This window comes from Ahaetulla prasina, chromosome 5, assembly GCF_028640845.1.
Source record: "Ahaetulla prasina isolate Xishuangbanna chromosome 5, ASM2864084v1, whole genome shotgun sequence".
In the NCBI taxonomy this organism is placed as follows: Eukaryota; Metazoa; Chordata; class Lepidosauria; order Squamata; family Colubridae; genus Ahaetulla; species Ahaetulla prasina.
In genome coordinates, this window is record NC_080543.1 from 15,458,317 (window position 1) to 15,476,749 (window position 18,433).

Sequence of the window (18,433 nt, forward strand, 5' to 3'; positions counted from 1 at the left end):
CCTTTCTAGAGTCTCAGCTATCTTTTTTACATCGCGGCACCAAAACTGAATGCAGTATTCCAAGTGTGGCCTTACCAAGGCATTTTAAAGTTAATTACAAAGGCATTATAAAATTCTAGTATAATCTATGCTTGTAGTTTACAACAAAGTATTTGTTTGAAGCAAAGATCCCTAAAATATGGACAGAGGCGATTGTAACATTGATACCCAAAGAAGCCTGATTCATTATAAAAAAAAAAACACTACAGACCGATATTATTGTTAAATGTAGATTGCAAAATCCATGCCTCAATAATTGCAGAAAAATTGAAAAGATTTTTGAATGACCCACCCACAACTTCTGGAGGCAAAACTGTTCCACTGATTAACTGTCCTCACAGTTAGGAAGTTTCTCCTTAATTTTCCAGCTTGCTTCACTCCATGATTAGTTTCCATCCATTGTTTCTTGTGTTTCCGGTGCTTTGGAAAATAAGTTGAACCCCCACCCCCTCTTTCTCTGTGTGTAGTACAACACATCTTTAGCGTGTAGTAGAAGACACCCACCCCCTTCCCGCCCTTCTACTACAGGCTACGCAGCCACCAACTCCAGCCACGTTTCACCCATCCTGTTCTTGCGCATTCGGTCCAGACAAGCGCGCCCTTGATTTATGACTCCGTGCGTCGTGGGAACGCCGAACACGGATTGACACAAATACACACATATACACACACGGTCCCGGAAAGCGTGACCTGCATCTCTTCTCCCAAACCCCAATTCGAGAGTCGGGGGTGGGGTGGGGTGGATTCCCGGCGCTGGAATCCCCAACTCTTTGTGGAGGAGGCGAGTAGAAGAGAAGCCCCGGGAGCGCGGAAAGGGAAACGGGCGGCAGTCCTGCAACGCCAGGAAGTTTCAAGCAGCCCAAAAGTCCTGGCGAGCAGCCGGAACCTCGCTCCGTCCCCCGCCCTCAACTCTCTTCTCGGAGAGACGCGGGACCCTTTTCTGCCCTTTCTGGGCATTCATTCGCCCTGGGCGCCCTTTTTTGGGAAGGCGCGCCCGCCTCCTTCTCCTCCTCTTACAAGAGCCGACCGCTCCGGAAAGTTCCGCTCGGGCTCCTTTCTCCGCCCGGCTGCAGAGGCCTCGTCCGCCGCCGGCTTCTCTCCGCCCCGCTGGCCCTCGCCTCCTCCCAAGGGGCGCCGCTGCTTTTCCTGCTTTCTGAGGAAACGTGGCGGGGTGGGGGGGAGCTCCCGGCCGCGGCGGCGGCGCCTCCCGCGCGCAAAGCGCCCGGCTTCAGGCGCGCCTTGCCCAGCCCAAACTTCTCCTCAGCCCGCCGAGCTGCCTCCTCCTCCACCACCACCTCCTCTCCAGCCCCGGCCCGTTTCCAGGCGCAAGTCGGAGCCGGGAAGGGGTCCCAACCGGGCGCGCCCACCCCAGCGAGACTTTTCGCAGGCAGCGTAGCGCCATCCCGAAACCCAAACACACCCAGCCAAACCCGGCGCTGCCCGGCCGCCCCGCAGGAACTCACCGGCGCGCACGTGCTGCCGCTGCCCGCCAGGCTTCGCCTTCGCCCGGGAGGGACGTGGCACAAACGAGCGGCTGCGACCGCGGCTCCTCCCCAAGCCCAGCTGCGAAACGCGGGAGACGCCTCCCGGCTCGGCTCGACTCTAAGCCGCAGGCGGGACGCCCTCTGCCGAGCGAGGGCCGCCTGAGCCGGCTACCCCGGCGAGGACGGGAGCCCTTTGGCTGGATGGCCGGTCTTGGCTGGCTAGGCTGGCTTTCCTGTGGTTCCACCCGAGGCGCGGCATCTTTTCCCGCCGCCTCCTTTTTGTGTGTATGTTTTTTTTTCTCCCGAGGAAGACGGGTTTGGTTTTCGTTCAAAGGCGCTGCGGGACGCGCGGAGGCGCGCTGGTTGGGATCCCGACGACACGCTCAACCCGGGTCAACGGAAAAAATAAACGGCCGCCTGGGCTCTCCACCTCCAAAACGAGACTCCTCGTGCTGCTCGTGTTCGCCTCGTTTGGCGTCCAACCTGGGAGGGAAACGATACAGACCGGGAATTGCACCTTCTTGGGTTGCCAGATGCTTGTAAATGGGGTCTCTTTTTTTATTATGATTAAGGTTGTAATGGCAGCGCTTTGCTTCTATTAGCAGCCCTGATGTTCCTGCTGTGATAGGAAAATGAGCTATTAAATGAATGGGGGAAAGCCCAGTCTCCCTTTTTCATCCATTGTGTTAGTGGGTTCTTTTCCTCTGACTTCAGAATAAAATACATATGTTAGTTGCGAAGTCGTGTCCCACCCATTGTGACCCCATGGACAACGTTCTTCCAGGCCTTCCTGTCCTCTACCATCCTCTGGAGTCCATTTAAACTCACGCCTGCTGCTTCAGTGACTCCATCCAGCCACCTCATTCTCTGTCGTCCCCTTCTTCTTTTGCCCTTAATCTTTCCCAGCATTAGGCTCTTCTCCAGTGAGTCCTTCCTTCTCATTAGGTGGCCAAAGGATTTGAGTTTCATCTTCAGGATCTGGCCTTCTAAAGAGCAGTCAGGGTTGATCTCCACTAGGACTGACGGGTTGGATCGCCTTGCATTCCAAGGAGTCTTCTCCAGCACCAGAGTTCAAAGGCCTCAATTCTCAGCCTTTCTTATGGTCCAACTTTCATAGCCATACATTGCAACTGAGAAAACTCCTTGCACAGTACCAAAATACACCTGAGGACCTGTGGGGAAAAAACCAAACCGTTGAGGGAGACCTAGTTCAGACAACACACTGAACTACCTGCATTAAAACTAACCTGATGAGTGGACCTGTTGCTTTATACCAGGTAGTCAACTTATGACTACAATTGAGCCAGGGGTGAAATACTCCCTGTTCAGACTGGATCGCCTGATCCAGTAGCGATGGCGGTGGGTGCTTCGGAGAACCGGTAGCAAAAATCCCTTTCCCCCGCCCCCCCGCCCATGCGCAGCTGAGCTGCACGATCATCAGAAGGTGGTTGTTGTTGTTTTACTTTTAAAAGCATTTTTTCTTCGGCCGAAAAAATGCTTTTAAAAGTAAAAAAAAAAAGCCTCTGATGATCGCGCGGCTCAGCTGGGATTGTTAGAGCCTTTTAAAAGCATTTTTTCTACAACCTCTTCGGCCGATTTTACATTTTCCCCCCATCAAGCCACCCCCACAGAACCAGTAGTAACAATTTTGCATTTCACCACTGAATTTATTTATTTTTTTTATTTATTTTGTCACAACAATATATGTAGGCATCATACAAAAAGATTATATAGTATATAAACATATATATGAGTAAATATAAGGAGGCATAAGCATATATATATATAGGAAGAAGAAAAGAAAAACAATAGGACATGAACAGTAGGCACGTTTGTGCTCTTATGCACGCCCCTTATGGTCCTCTTAGGAATGGGGTGAGGTCAGTAGAAAGTTTTTGGTTAAAGCTTTTAGGATTATGGGAAGAGACCACAGAGTCAGGTGAAGTATTCCAAGCACTGATGAATCTGTTACAGAAGTCATATTTTCTGCCCAACGTTTCTGTTGCTAAGAGAAACATTTGTGAAGTGAGTTATGATCCATTTTGTGATTTTTCTTGCCACTGTTGTTAAGTGAATCACTGCGGTTGGTGAATTAGTAACACAGTGGTTAAGTGAAACTTGATTCTCCCATTGACTTTGCTTGTCACAAGGTTTGCAAAAGGTGATTGCGAGACCTCTTGGACACTGCGGCCGTTATAAAGATGAATCAGTTGCCAAGTATCTGAATATTGATCATGTGACGAGGGGGTTGCTGTAAGTGTGGAAATCGGTCGTAAATCACTTTTTTCAGTGATGTTGTAATTTTGAACGGTCACTAAATGAACTTGTAAGTTGATAATTACCTGTATAGGAGGTTTCTGGTCCCATTGCCATCAACCAGTGAGAGCCCAGTCCTAGAAGGAATCTGCATGGAAAAGAGGAGGGAATGAAGAGACTGTTTGAAAAAGGCAACACTCCATCCCATTGGATTATCTTCAGAGGAGGGGTAAAGGTAAAGGTTCCTCTTGCACATATGTGCTAGTCGTTCCCGACTCTAGGGGGCGGTGCTCATCTCCGTTTCAAAGCCGAAGAGCCAGCGCTGTCCAAAGATGTCTCCGTGTTCATGTAGCCAGCATGACTGAATGCCAAAAGCGCATGGAACGCTGTTCCCTTCCCCCAAAGGTGGTCCCTATTTTTCTACTTGCATTTTTTATGTGCTTTCAAACTGCTCGGTTGGCAGAAGCTGGGACAAGTAACGGGAGCTCACCCTGTTACGCGGCACTAGGGATTCAAACCGCTGAACGGCCGACCTTTCGATCGACAAGCTCAACGTCTTAGCCACTAAGCCATCGCATCCCTACAGAGTCGGTACAGAGTGCATATTTCCCTCTAAATTTAAAGTATCTTCTGCAAAGCTCGAGGTTTCTCTGAGCCTCTTGTTATCTTTCTCAGGTGGGATAGTTCCATTCTGTTGCATTCTGACAGCAGTCAGGCCTGAATTGGAAATTGATGGAATGTTCTTTTTAAAAAAAAAAAAAAAATACCGCACAAAATTTCAATATGGGGGGAAAAATGCCCACTCCATAACAATGGTATAGCTAAAACTACTTTGATTTATATAGAATTAATTCTCTAATAATGAAATAAGAGCTTATTATCTTTTGGGAAGTCTTACCTGTTTGTTTACAAAATGTATGCAGGTAGTCCTCAACTTACGAGCACAATTCAACCCAAAATTTATATTTCCAAGTGAGAAATTTGTTAAGTGAATTTTGCCCCGTTTTACAACTTTTCTTGCTGCATTTGTTAAGTGAATCACGCTTGTTAAGTGAGTAACACGGTTGTTAAATGAATCTGGTTTCCCCATTGACTTTGCTTGTCAGAAGGTCGCAAAAGGGGATCAGAGGACCCTAGGACACTGCAATGGCCATAAATGTGAATCATGTTGTCAGGCATCCGAATGTAAATCACGTAACCATGGGGATGCTGCAGTGGTCATAAGTGTGAAAAATGGTCCTGTCACTTTCTTCAGTGCCGTTGTATCTTTGAACGGTCACTAAGTGATGTCGTGTCCCACTCCAAAGTCCTAGCAAAGTCCTCAGGGCAGGTAGGAGATCAGAAAGTGACTTCAGCAAGATAAGTTCGACTTTGCCTGACTCAGAGAATGCCAGAAAGCAGGTCCTTTATATAGGCCATGGGGTGTGGCTCCATGACTCAGCACTTATCCAGGCCTGCCCCTCCCTTCCTTCTGTTGCCTCCGCCTATCCAATCTTCTGACGCGAGGGTCACTCCAGTCTGCAGCTGTTGGCAATTGACCTCCCTCAGGCTCACATGCTGTGGAGGAGGGGGAGGGGTCTAGTTGCTCCCTTTGCCTGGGCATGGAGCCAGAGCTGGGGGCTGGAGATATTTCCTCCACTTCAGCATGTCTGGGCATGGAGCCAGGACTGGGGCTGGGAGGCATACTAGGACATTCCTCAGCGTTCGGAAGCAGATAAGAAGGCCCCGGCTATGGTGAGATTGGGCGAGACACAACCAGTGAACTGTTGTAAGTCAAGGACTATTTGTACAATAAACTTTCAGTTTTGTGCATCAGTTAGCAGTCTCTACAAGGACAGCCTTACAATCAATTACAATTGTAACTGTAATTTAATCAATTACAAAATAGCCTTAAAATTTTGTTCAGAAGTATGAGGCAGTGAGGGGAGTCAATTTTCAGAAAATGAGAGGAGGGTTAAAAAAACATTTTCCATCCTATATAGCCGTGATGGCAAACCTATGGCACGCGTGCCGGAAGTGGCATGCAGAGCCATCTCTCGGGGCACGCCATGCATCGCCTATTGCTTTTCTGGGTTTTGCCACCAGCCAGCTGGTCTTTGTGTGCGCATGCGTACCAGCAGACCAGGTGATCGGCGCTAATGCGCATGCTGGAAACCAGAAGGTCAACTTCCTGGGGCGCACCAGGAAACCGGAAGGTCAGCTTCCTGGTTTGGATTCAGATTTAGAGAAACATAGGTTCTCTAAATTAGAGAACATGTTTGAATCAATGGCACATTACACCATCGAATGGGGCAGGAGAGATTTTGAGTTTTAACACAAAACTGCCCTCATCCTCAGTCAGCCACAAAAGGTTAAATTCAAATTATCATATTTTAGACGTTTTGTGCAAAGACTAAGATCTTTGGAGCAATCTAGGTATAATGCTGGGAAAAATAGAAGGAAAGAATAAGAGATGACCAGCACCAAGTCGGACGGATTCAGTTACAAGAGCAATGGTTGCATCACTGGAAGAATAGAATAGATAATGGAACAGAACAGAATTTGGAACAGAACGGAACAGAACAGAACAGAATAGAATAACTATTGTCACTTTAAATATACGCTAATCGGCATACATTAAAATGAAATTTCATTGCATAAAAGCTCTCAAAGGATCACTACCTCCAATATACACTAAATAACCATGACAAATAAATAAACACAAAATTATGCATATACACACACATATTACATGACACAGAGAAACAACAGAATCTAGTTTTCATGGCAAGAAAAACAAATCTTGTGAGTTTACCAGATGGATGGCATAGGGAACAAAGTTGTTACAGAATTGGGTAGTCCTGCTAGAAATACTTCAAACCTCCTCCCAGAGGGGAGCAACAGAAACAGACCTTAAAGTGGGTGTGTGGGGTCTCTAACAATGATTCATGCTCTTAAGCACCTAAGCAGTAGCCTGAATAATAGGAACCAAGCTTCCTATAATCTCCAGTGTCCTCACCACTCTCTGAATGGACTTTCTATCTGAGGCACTGCTGCCACCAAACTGCTGGTGAAATGCTACTGGTTCGGACCGGTTCAACCAAACCGGTAGTGATGGCGGCGGATGGTTCGGAGAACTAGCCCAGTCGTTGTTACTTCCTGGTTAAAACCTGTTTTTTACCCTCTGCGCATGCACGAAAGGGTTTGCATGTGCAGAGGGTCTGTGCGTGCATGTGACATGCATGTACACGGGGCATGTGCACTTCCGAATTGGTAGGGAAGGTAAGTAGATTTCACCCCTGCTAGGGGGCAATGCTTATCTCCATTTCTATTTTTTAATTTTTAATTTATTTTATTTGTCACAACAGTATATATAAACAGAAGCATGAAATAACTATATGATATATAAGCATATATATAAGCATAAGTATGTAATAACTATACGAAATTTGGATACAATCAAAGGGAACATTAGGACAGGGACGGTAGGCACGTTGGTACTCTTATGCACGCCCCTTTATCCAAAGACACATCTGTGGTCATGTGGCCAGTATGATTTATACACTGAGGTGCACAGAACACTTGTTACTTTCCCAGTTTATCCCTATTTATCTACTTGTATTTGCATGCTTTCGAACTGCTAGGTGGACAGGAGCCAGGGTGAGAACAGGAGCTCATTCATCACATGACACTTGGGTCTCAAAGCTACAGGGAAGAAAAGTTGGAGATAGAGATTAAATAAATTAGGGAATAATGTAGAGCAGTATTTCGTACTCTCAGCAACATTAAGATAGGTGGACTTCAACTCCCAGAATTCCCCAGCCAACATGAGATGTTAAATCATATAATCATGCAAGTGTATAACTGCAATATTTGTATACCACCAATTTAAACATGGAAGCTTGCCTATAATCTTCAGTGCAGGGTTTATAAAATACGACAACTTTCTGGAGCAGGGGTCTCCAACCTTGGCAACTGTAAACCTGTTACAGTTCAACCAGGACTTCAACTCCCAGAGTTCCCCAGCCGGATTTGCTGGCTGGGGAATTCTGGGAGTTGAAGTCCACCAGGCTTAAAGTTGCCAAGGTTGGGGACCCCTGTTTTGGAGGATACAGCAGAATTCTCATAAAATAGTGAATTTTGATCCGACTAGTGTGACTTTGTACTAATGGTAAGGAGTATAAGCAAATCAATGGTTAATGTGGGTTATCCTTGTCTCTTTGTTACGTATTACCGTTACTAGCGTGCTGCCTAGGTTTCAGATGCTTGATAACTTACAGTATTCAGGCATTAAAACAACATGACAAATATAGCTTAACTATCTCAGCTGCTATCCACATTTAAAAATCATTCTTTCTCAAAGCTCTGTGAAGAACTGTTTCCTCCATTTTCTTAAAGATAAGAAGGTAGGGAATGATCTCATCCTGGAGGTTGTCATTGAGAATGTCAACTGCTTGACCTCAACACCTTTGATCTCTTGAGGAGTGGTAGCCACGTCATCTCTTGAGGGTAGCCATAACATTGATTAGGCCATGTAAGGCAGTGTAGAGGGAGGAAGGAATGGAATGGCCTTGAAGGTGAGGAAGAAAAACTGCTACCAAGGCAACAGCCAGATAAGAGAGATTTGATCCCAGGCCAAGAAAATGACTTGAGAGAACGTATCAGGCAAGTCCTTCCCTATTTCACATGAACATAAAGTGAGGGGCAGAAAGTCCCTTCAGACATGGAAGATTCTCTTAACGTGGGTTCAGTGTGGCTCTGCAGAGATGGGATGTAAAGAGGTCCTGATAGACTTAATCCCCATTTATTTCAACGGATGTCTTCTTCATGTGGCAACACATCTTTGGTGTGTACTAGGCACTCTGGGGAGGAGGAGGGGGAGGAGAAGGAGAAGAAGAAGAGGAGGAGGAGAAGGAGGAGGAGGAGAAGAAGAGGAGGAGTGGGAGGAGACGAGAAGGAGAGGAGGAGGAGGAGGAGGAGAAGAGGAGGAGGAGGAGGAGAAGAGGAGAAGGAAAAGGAGAAGAGGAGGAGGAGAAAAAGAAGAGGAGGAGGGAGGAGAGGAGGAGGAGGAGGAGACGAGAAGAAGAGAGAGAGGAGGAGAGGAGGAGGAGAAGAAGAGGAGGGGGGAGGAGAAGAAGAGAAGAGGAGGAGAAAAAGAGGAGGAGGAGAAGGGGGGAGGAGGAGGAGGAGGAGGAAGAGGAGGAGGAGGAGAAGAAGAAGAAGAAGGATTTTTTCTTGACGTATTCAGTTTGACCAGACAACTTTTGTTTGATTTTGTGATTTTTGCAGGTGGAATATTACAAGTACAACTTCCTCCTTGCAGTCTGACCCAGTACAACTCAGGAAGGTGTCTCCTGAGCAATTTCTGCTTAAGATGAATGTTCCATTTTGTCCAGGGTGAAGAGTGAATGTTGACCTTATTAAGGGATGCCCTGCTATGGTGGCACATCTCGATGAAATTGAAGTTTCTTGTGCTTTCTGCTGTTGCGATGATTGGAATAACGCATGGATTTAATGTCACCAATATATGAGACACTACAGCAATCTCAGTAAAGAAACAAAAAGCGAATTCATGCCTAGTCCCTTAATAACCAAATACTCCAAGGGACCAAGAGAAGGAAGGTTTTCTGCTTTGTTGTCTCATTGCAATAAATATATGATTAATGACTTAATACTTTCGTTCTCTCTGAACTCCAGTTCAGTTGCTCACATCTTATAAACACTGTTCATCAAGAGGTTGGTCTGTACGATAAGAATAGTTGTCCAGTTTGTATGAAGTTCACAACTTAGGGGAAAGGCTTTCGTTAGAGTGTGGTATAACAAACACTAATTAATTAATTCATGTCAGGTTTATCCTAGTGGCCAACAGAATTTTGGACCAGTTACTTGTTTGGTTCATAAACCATGCTAACGAAGTTATTTTACAACAGAAATGTGGAGTCCTTGTTTCTCTCTGATCTCGGTTATTTGCTTGCAGATATTTCATTACCTGCCTACTAACATCATCAGTGTTAGTGAGTGTACGCTTTGCCTCCTTCTAACCCCAAACTCACCCATACTGATGATGTCAGCTAGTCGGGTAATGAAATGTCTCAAGAAAACAACCAAGCTCAAAGAGCACCAAGGGCTCCACATTTCAGTAGTGAGGTACATATATTATCTTCTATTATGTTCTACCACGTTTCCCCGAAAATAAGACAGCCCCTGATAATATACCCAATTGGACATGCAATGTATATTAATATTAAGTTTAAATAAATAATGAAGATTATTATTATTATTATTGTTATTATTTATTCGATTTTTATACCGCCCTTCTCCCAAAGGACTCAGGGCGGTGTACAGCCAAGGTAAAACAAACAGTACAATATACAATTAAAATACAAATTAAAAAACTTATTATATAGTTGGCCTAAAAACTTTAAAATATATAAAACTAAAAAAACCCTTAAAATTAATGATAGAAAATTTAAAACTAATAAAATTTAAGCCAGCCCCGCGCGAATAAATAGATGTGTTTTCAATTCGCGGCGGAAGGTCTGAAGGTCAGGTATTTCACGTAAACCCGGGGGAAGTTCGTTCCAGAGGGTGGGAGCCCCCACAGAGAAGGATCTTCCCCTGGGGGCTGCCAGCCGACATTGCTTGGCGGACGGCACCCTGAGAAGTCCGTCTCTGTGTGAGCGTACGGGTCGGTGGGAGGCATGAGGTAACAGCAGGCGGTCCCGTAAGTACCCAGGCCCTAAGCCATGGAGCGCTTTAAAGGTAGTGACCAAAAAGTTTGGTCACTTAAAGATGGCTGTAAATTTCAATTGTTATTGCACAAGACATTTGTACCCAGACGACACACTGTTTAATAGAAGATGGATTGTTTGTATTGAAATAAAATTTAAAAAATTCAAATATATATATATTTGAATTTTTTAAATATTCTATTATATTTAAATATAAATATTCTAATATATCTATTAATATAATCTGTGATCCCAAAACTTCCCAAGGTTGACTCAGCCTTCCATCCTTTATAAGGTAGGTAAAATGAGGACCCAGATTGTTGGGGGCAATAAAAGTTGACTTTGTATATAATATACAAATGGATGAAGACTATTGCTTAACACATTGTAAGCCGCCCTGAGTCTTCGGAGAAGGACGGGATATAAATTCAAATTTTAAAAAAATGATGGTTCTTAGCAACTGTAATTTGTGAATCATGTCATTAACCAAATTGTGGGTGTGTTTCTCAGTGGTGGGTCTCAAAATTTTTTACTACCGGTTCTGTGCGTGTGGCTTGGTGGGCATGGCATGGCTTGGTGGGCGTGGCTTAGTGGCCGTGGCAGGGGAAGGATACTGTAAAATCTCCATTCCCACCCCACACCAGGGGAAGGTTACTGCAAAATCCCCATTTCCTGCCAATCAGCTGGGACTTGGGAGGCAATGAATAGATGGGGGCGGGGCCAGTCAGAATTTTTACTACCGGTTCTCTGAACTACTCAAAATTTCCGCTACCAGTTCTCCAGAACTGGCCAGAACCTGCTGAAACCCACCTCTGGTTTTTTCTGCATGGAAGGAAGTATGCAACCTTAGACTTGTATCTGGGTCCACAAGTCTTCAGCATTTGTATAAATGACTTAAACGAAGGGACATTCCTCGAATTTGTATTTGAGACAAAGCAGAGGAGGGGAGGGGAGAATTGCCAACACTTCAGAAGACACGGACAAGATCCTTCTCTGTGGGGGCTCCCACCCTCTGGAACGAACTTCCCCCGGGTTTACGCCAAATACCTGACCTTCGGACCTTCCGCCGCGAATTGAAAACACATTTATTTATTCGCGCGGGGCTGGCCTAAATTTTATTGGTTTTAAATTTATTACTAATTTTAAGGGGTTTTTAGTTTTATATATTTTTAAAGTTTTTAGGCCAATTATATAATAAGTTTTTTAATTTGTATTTTAATTATATATTTTTGTACCGTTTTGTTTTATCTTGGCTGTACACCGCCCTGAGTCCTTCGGGAGAAGGGCGGTATAAAAAATGAATAAATAATAAATAATAATAAAAAATAATCTTGGTAGACCTGAACGCTGGGCTCTGTCCAGCAAAATACTATTCTGTAGCAAGAAATGCCAGATTATATTGATATATTGATCATCAATTGTGTTGTAAATGTTGTACCTTGATGAACGTATCTTTTCTTTTATGTACACTGAGAGCATATTCACCAAGACAAATTCCTTGTGTGTCCAATCACACTTGGCCAATAAAAAAAATTCTATTCTATTCTATTCTATTCTACACTTAACAGTAGATAGGAAAAAACAGATGCACAGTGTAAAATCAATACAGAAAGTTCTCAACATACTGTATGACCTAAGTCAAGGAAAAATATTGACATGAACAACATGTAGTCCTCACAATGGAGCCCCAAATTTCTGTTGCTAAGTGAGACATTTGTTGAGTTTTGCTCTATTTTACGACCTTTCATGCCTTTTGGTTGTTAAGTGAATCACTGCGGTTATTAAGTCAGGAATGGAGTTGTTTAGTGAATCCGGCCTCTCCATTGCTTGTGATGATCCCGTGACTCCAGAACACTGCAATGGTCATATACAGTAGTGGCCAAAATTGTGGAAACCTTTTGGGAAAAGTGTATTTTTGAGGTTTGGTGACTAGTAACACCACTTTCTTTCTCTTTTTGGGGGGGGGGAGTTTCGAGATAATCATATTCCACTGCTGGAATGGCCTGGGAATAGCCCAGACAGACCTTCACTTGAAAATCTATGGAGCCGACTAAAGAAACTTGTTAGTCAGAAGCAACCCAGCAATAAAACCCAGCAATCATTCAATCTTGGTTTCACATTATAACAACTGCAGAACTAAAAGACTCGGTTCACTCCATGGGAAGACGTTGTAAGGCCGTAATTCATGCGAAAGGTTACCCAACTAAGTATTAACTGACGTGGTGATCATTTTTCTATATCTCGTTTTTTCTATGGTAATAATTTTTGTATATCTCGTTTTTTCTCCATGTTTCACTTTTCTTTTTTATACTGTAGCTGCTATTCTAATAGCAAATCCTTCATAAAAGTTACTGCATTGTATACTTGATTAAATTATCTTTCAATTTACAATACAAAATAGAACACCTGCATAAACAATTCAGTGTTCCATCTCAGTGTCTCAAAAGGCAACAATGTATCTCAAGGTTAAAGCTCTAGGGAAAGTATAACAATATAACAAGTCTCTTATTACAATAAAAATACAGTCAGTAGATAGCAGTCTGGTTAGATCCTTTCTCTCTCCCTCTTGCTATCCCCTTCCTCCTTCACACTCTTAAAAAAAAAGAAAAGGAAAAAAAACACAAAAGCAAAAAAGAAAAGAAAAGAAAGGGAAAGTTGGCAGAAAAATTAATTTTAAAATTAATAAAAAAGAATATAGTAAAAGTTAAAGCTTCCCCTAGAGAAACTCCAGTAAAAAGATTCTCAAATGCAGCAAGAACAAACGGGAAAAAATCAATCTTCTGAATGTAAATCCAAGACGGAAACGTTCCCAGAAAAAGAATCCACAGAAGCCAAAATTTAAAAAGATTTCCTTTCTTTAAATATTTTTAAGCCGCCATTCAATTACTTATTGTCTTAACTATTTTCCTTCTTCCAAGTCTTAGGGTGGTTTTAAAAAGTCTTATTAATTGAAAGTCTCTCACCCAGCCAGCACGTTTCCTTCTGCTCTTCTGTCTCGGAGCTGTCCCAGCTTTGTCAGCCCAGGCTGGTTTAAAACGGCATGAAAAAGGACTTCTCCTGGGTCAGTCGGGGATTTGGCGATATCCCCGAGACCAGCAGGAAGTGTCCTATCCAGTCACTGTCCCTCCAGGACAGTGAGATCCGAACATCTGGATTGTTGTGCCGAAAAAACTTTGGCTGCAGGTCCGAGAATCGAATTTGCAGCTGTTTTGCCGCAACGCCAGCTCCGCCCCCCTCACACCACTTTTTTGGGAGGAGTAGTGCCATAAAATTATATATCAATGGAAAGATTAAATTATCTTTCCATTGATATATAATTTTATGGTACTAATCCCCCCAAAAAAGTGGTGTTATTAGCTAGTTTTACAAAATACACACTCCCCAAAAGGTTTCCTCAATTTTGGCCATTACTGTATATGAGTCAGTTGCTAACCATCTGAAATTGGATCATGTGACCATGGGGGTGCCGCAAAGGATGTGATTGCGAAAAACCGTTATAAGTTACTTTTTTCTTGTGTGGTTTACCTTTGGACGGTCACTAAATGAACTGTTCTAAGTAAAGGGCTACCTGTACTTTAGGATATGAGCCCCGATATACAAGAAGGGCTTCTAGCATTGTATTGTAATTTATTTATTTATTTATTTATTTATTTATTTATTTATTTATTTATTCATATTTTTATACCGCCCTTCTCCGAAGACTCAGGGCGGTGTACAGCCAATAAAATGACAAGAATCCCCAAAAATTTAAAATACACTATCAAATTTAAAAAACTGATTCAATCGCTGTAACATTAAAATATTAGCTAAAATTTATCAAAAACTAAAAACTAAATTTGAGAATGGCACAAGCTGGCAGAGAAAATCTGTGGGCCAGAGTTTCTCAACTTGAGGTACTTTTAACTTGTGTGGACTTCAATTCCCAGAATTCCATAGCCAGGAGAATTCGAGTCCACACATCTTAAAAGGTTGAGAAACATTTGCTATATAAAGCTGGCTGTGGGGTTCTGGAGTTCAAGTTCGCCCGGCTTAACGTTGCAAAGGTTGGAGACCCCTGTATATAGGCAGTTAAAAGTAAAAAAAACATAATCTACCATCCTCAAAATAGCTGATTTGCTGAATCCGGGTCCTAAATCTGACAGAGAAGCAGTAGGATGTGGCAGGTGACACCTGGCCAAAAATCCTGCGACCTTCATGCGCACACAGGTACTCCTCACCTTATGACCACAACTGAACCCAAAATTCATGGTGCTGAGGGAAACATTTGTGAAGCGAGTTCGCCCCGTTTTACAACTTTTCTTGCCGCCGTTGTTAAGCGAAGCATTGCCATTGTTAAGTTATTAACATGGTTGTTAAGGGAATCCAGCTTCCTCATTGACTTTGCTCGTCAGAAGGTCGCGAAAGGGGATCACGTGACCCCCGGAACACGGTGACCGTCATAAATAAGAACCAGTTGCCAAGCGGTAGAATTTTGATCTTGTGAACGTGGGGAAGCTGCAAGGGTCGTAAGAGTGAAAGGCTGTCATTTTTAGAGTAGAGTAGAGTAGAATAGAATAGAATAGAATAGAATAGAATAGAATAGAATAGAATAGAATAGAATAGAATAGAATAGAATAGAATAACAGAGTTAAAAGGGACCTTGGAGATCTTCTAGTACAATCCCCTGTGTAGGCAGGAAACCCTACACGACTTCAGACAAATGGTTATCCAACATCTTTTGTAAAACTTCCAGTGTTGGAGCATTCACAACTTCTGCAGGCAAGTTGTTCCACTGGTTAATTGTTGTAACTGTCAGGAAATTTCTCCTTAGTTCTAGGTTGCTTCTCTCCTTGATTAATTTCCACCCACAGCTTCTTGTCCTGCCCTCAGGTGTTTTGGAGAATAGTTTGACTCCCTCTTTGGGAGGGAGTTTGACATACCTAGTTCCTGAAACCGTTCTTCATATGTTTTAGCCTCCAGTCCCCTAATCATCTTTGTTGCTCTTCTCTGCACTCTTTCTAGAGTCTCAACATCTTTTTTACATCGTGGCAACCAAAGCTGAATGCAATATTCCAAGTGTGGCCTTACCAAGGCATTATAAAGTGGTATTAACACTTCACATGATCTTGATTCTATCCCTCTGTTTATGCAGCCCAGAACAGTGTTGGCTTTTTTGGCAGCTGCTGCACACTGCTGGCTCCTATTTAAATGGTTGTCCACTAGGGCTCCAAGATCCCTTTCACAGTTCCTACTATTGAGCAAGGTAACACATATACTGTACCTGTGCATTTTGTTTTTCATAAGTCACTTTTTTCAGTGCCGTTGTAAGTTGGAACAGTCATTAAATGAACCATTGTAAGTCGAGGACTATTCCTAAACACTTTGTAAAGTGGGTGGATGTTACATCAATATTTAATGTCAGTTAAAAGGGGTTTCTTCACCTGGATCCACAAGGAGTTGCCTTCTCTCAAATTCAGCAAGAAAGGTTTAATGCAATGCATTTAACCCCCAGGACAAGTTAGCACATGGAGGAATTCTGTTTACCGTGCCGCTATTGTTGCTCAGAGTCAATGCTAATGCAATTATGTACACAAACAGCCGTCGCTGCTCTGCAGATTACCTAATTTTGCCTTTTTAAAATTCTTACTGTCATTCTGTTGCCAGGAGAGTTTCTTTTGTGTTTCTTCTACTTTTCTGTTTGCTGGAATGCCACTGGTGAAAAGTGGAGAAGTACCGGCTGTTGTCATGGAAAAATGTGAAAAAATCTATATAGAAATAATTCTAGAGTCGGTGAAAAAAAAGAAGAAAGAAAATGGAAGAAGAAGCTGAGCTGTCTATTGGAGGTGCGAGAATTGGACTGATTCTTACTTAAATGCTTCAGGGCAAATAACATTTCTGTGACCCGTCTTGGCAGCAGTAACACAACCAGAGGTAAAATGCTACCGGTTCAGACCGGTTCAAGTGAACCGGTAGTAAAAAATGCTACTGGTATGGGTGAACCGGTATTTCCAACGATCAGCTGGGCAATGATCAGCTGTGATGCGTGATTTATATCAGCTAGAATCGTCGGATTTCCTGCTTTCTAGCTAATCTAAATCGCGTGGCACAGCGGATTCACACACACAAACACACACACACACACACACACACACACACACACACACTGTTCTACTTACCGTTGCAAACTTGGAAGGCTTCAAAATGTTCCTTTTTTAGCACTGTGCGGATGCACCTTTGCATATGTGCAAAGCGTGCGCTCGGTAGCACACTCACAGAACCAGTAGCAGACTTCAGAGGATTTCATAACCTGAACACAACCTACTGCCCATTTCCCGCTGGGAAAAACTTCCCACCTGATGTTTCCGTATATATTTACAGTAACCACCTTGGAAGCTAAATCCTGGTCATTGCATCTGCATTAGTCATGCAGTTCTCTTAAGACCATCTAACAACAGAAATCTTAACAGAATAACAAAGTTTGGAAGGGACCTTGGCGGTCTTCCAGTCCAACCCAAAAGGTACTTTTTCAAAAGACAACTGGACATAGTTTTTTTCTTTAAAGACGTTTCACTTCTTATCCAAGAAGCTTCTTCAGTTCTGGCTGAATGGAGGAAGGATTTATATTCCTTACAGTCATCTGATTGTTAGCACTCTAACATAACATAACATAACATAACATAACATAACATAACATAACATAACATAACATAACATAACATAACATAACATAACATAACATAACATAACATAACATAACATAACATAACATAACATAACAACAGAGTTGGAAGGGACCTTGGAGGCCTTCTAGTCCAGCCCCCTGCCCAGGCAGGAACCCTACACCATCTCAGTCAGATGGTTATCCAACATTTTCTTAAAAATTTCCAGTGTTGGAGCATTCACAACTTCTGCAGGCAAGTCGTTCCACTTATTAATTGTTCTAACTGTCAGGAAATTTCTCCTTAGTTCTAAATTGCTTCTTTCTTTGATCAGTTTCCACCCATTGCTTCTTGTTCTACCCTCAGGTGCTTTGGAGAACAGCCCGACTCCCTCTTCTTTGTGGCAACCCCTGAGATATTGGAACACAGCTATCATGTCTCCCCTAGTCCTTCTTTTCATTAAACTAGACATATCCAGTTCCTTTCAGAGAGTCGTTGAGGCCACTTGGAGGTTTATCTGTGTCCTCAGGGTCACCTGAGTAGGGCATATGGGTGTGGAATCTTCTTTTGAAAAAGCACCTTTGGGACCACCATGACCTGGATGACTGAGACTTTTTTTTTTTTACTTTTGCATTTATATCCCGCCCTTCTCCGAAGACTCAGGGTGGCTTACACTATGTCAAGCAATTGTCTTCATCCATTTGTATATTATATACAAAGTCAACTTTTATTGCCCCCAACAATCTGGGTCCTCATTTTACCTACCTTATAAAGGATGGAAGGCTGAGTCAACCTTGGGCCTGGTGGGACTTGAACCTGCAGTAATTGCAAGCAGCTGCTGTTAATAACAGACTGCATTAGTCTGTTGAGCCAACAGAGGACTCTCCATAGACTTCTAATCCAACCCGCTGCTCAAGCAGGAAAGCCTATATCATTTCAGACAAATGGTTGTCCGATCTCGTCTTAAAATCCTCCAGTGATGGAGCACCCACAACTTCTGGAGGCAAGTCGTTCCACTGATTAATTGTTCTCGCTGTCAGGAAACGTCTTCTTAGTTCTAGATTTCTTCTCTCCTTGATTCGTTTTCATCCGTTGGTTCTGCCTTCTTTTGCTTTGGAAAACAGGTTGACTTCCTCTTCTTTGTGGCAGCACCTATAGGAGTTGACCAGGCTGAGCCCGAGGGAGGGGTCAAACGCATTATCAGTTTCAAGTCCCTTTGCGCCCACAAGCGATCTAAATTCAGCTCACTGTGTGGAGGGAGTGGATATGGAGCCCGAATCTATCTGGAGTACACTTGGCCGGAGAA

At 43.3% G+C, this 18,433-nt stretch overlaps 1 protein-coding gene across 9 annotated transcripts in view; it reads right to left on the bottom strand.

Moving 5' to 3' along the window:
- CMTR2 (cap methyltransferase 2) overlaps window positions 1-18,433 on the bottom strand; it is a 154,594-nt gene that overhangs the window by 78,611 nt on the left and 57,550 nt on the right. For 4 of the 9 annotated variants that reach the window (XR_009155410.1, XR_009155405.1, XR_009155406.1 and 1 more), the window contains exons 3-5: window positions 3,866-3,927; window positions 2,352-2,695; window positions 1,503-2,006 (exon numbers count right to left, since the gene is read on the bottom strand). The exons of 3 other annotated variants lie outside the window; for them this stretch is intronic. The gene's annotated coding sequence lies outside the window, so the exon portion shown is untranslated. Of the gene's footprint in view, window positions 1-331; window positions 467-1,502; window positions 2,007-2,351; window positions 2,696-3,865; window positions 3,928-18,433 lie in introns of those variants that run through there. 2 more of the 9 variants (XR_009155411.1, XR_009155408.1) reach the window with 2 other exon arrangements.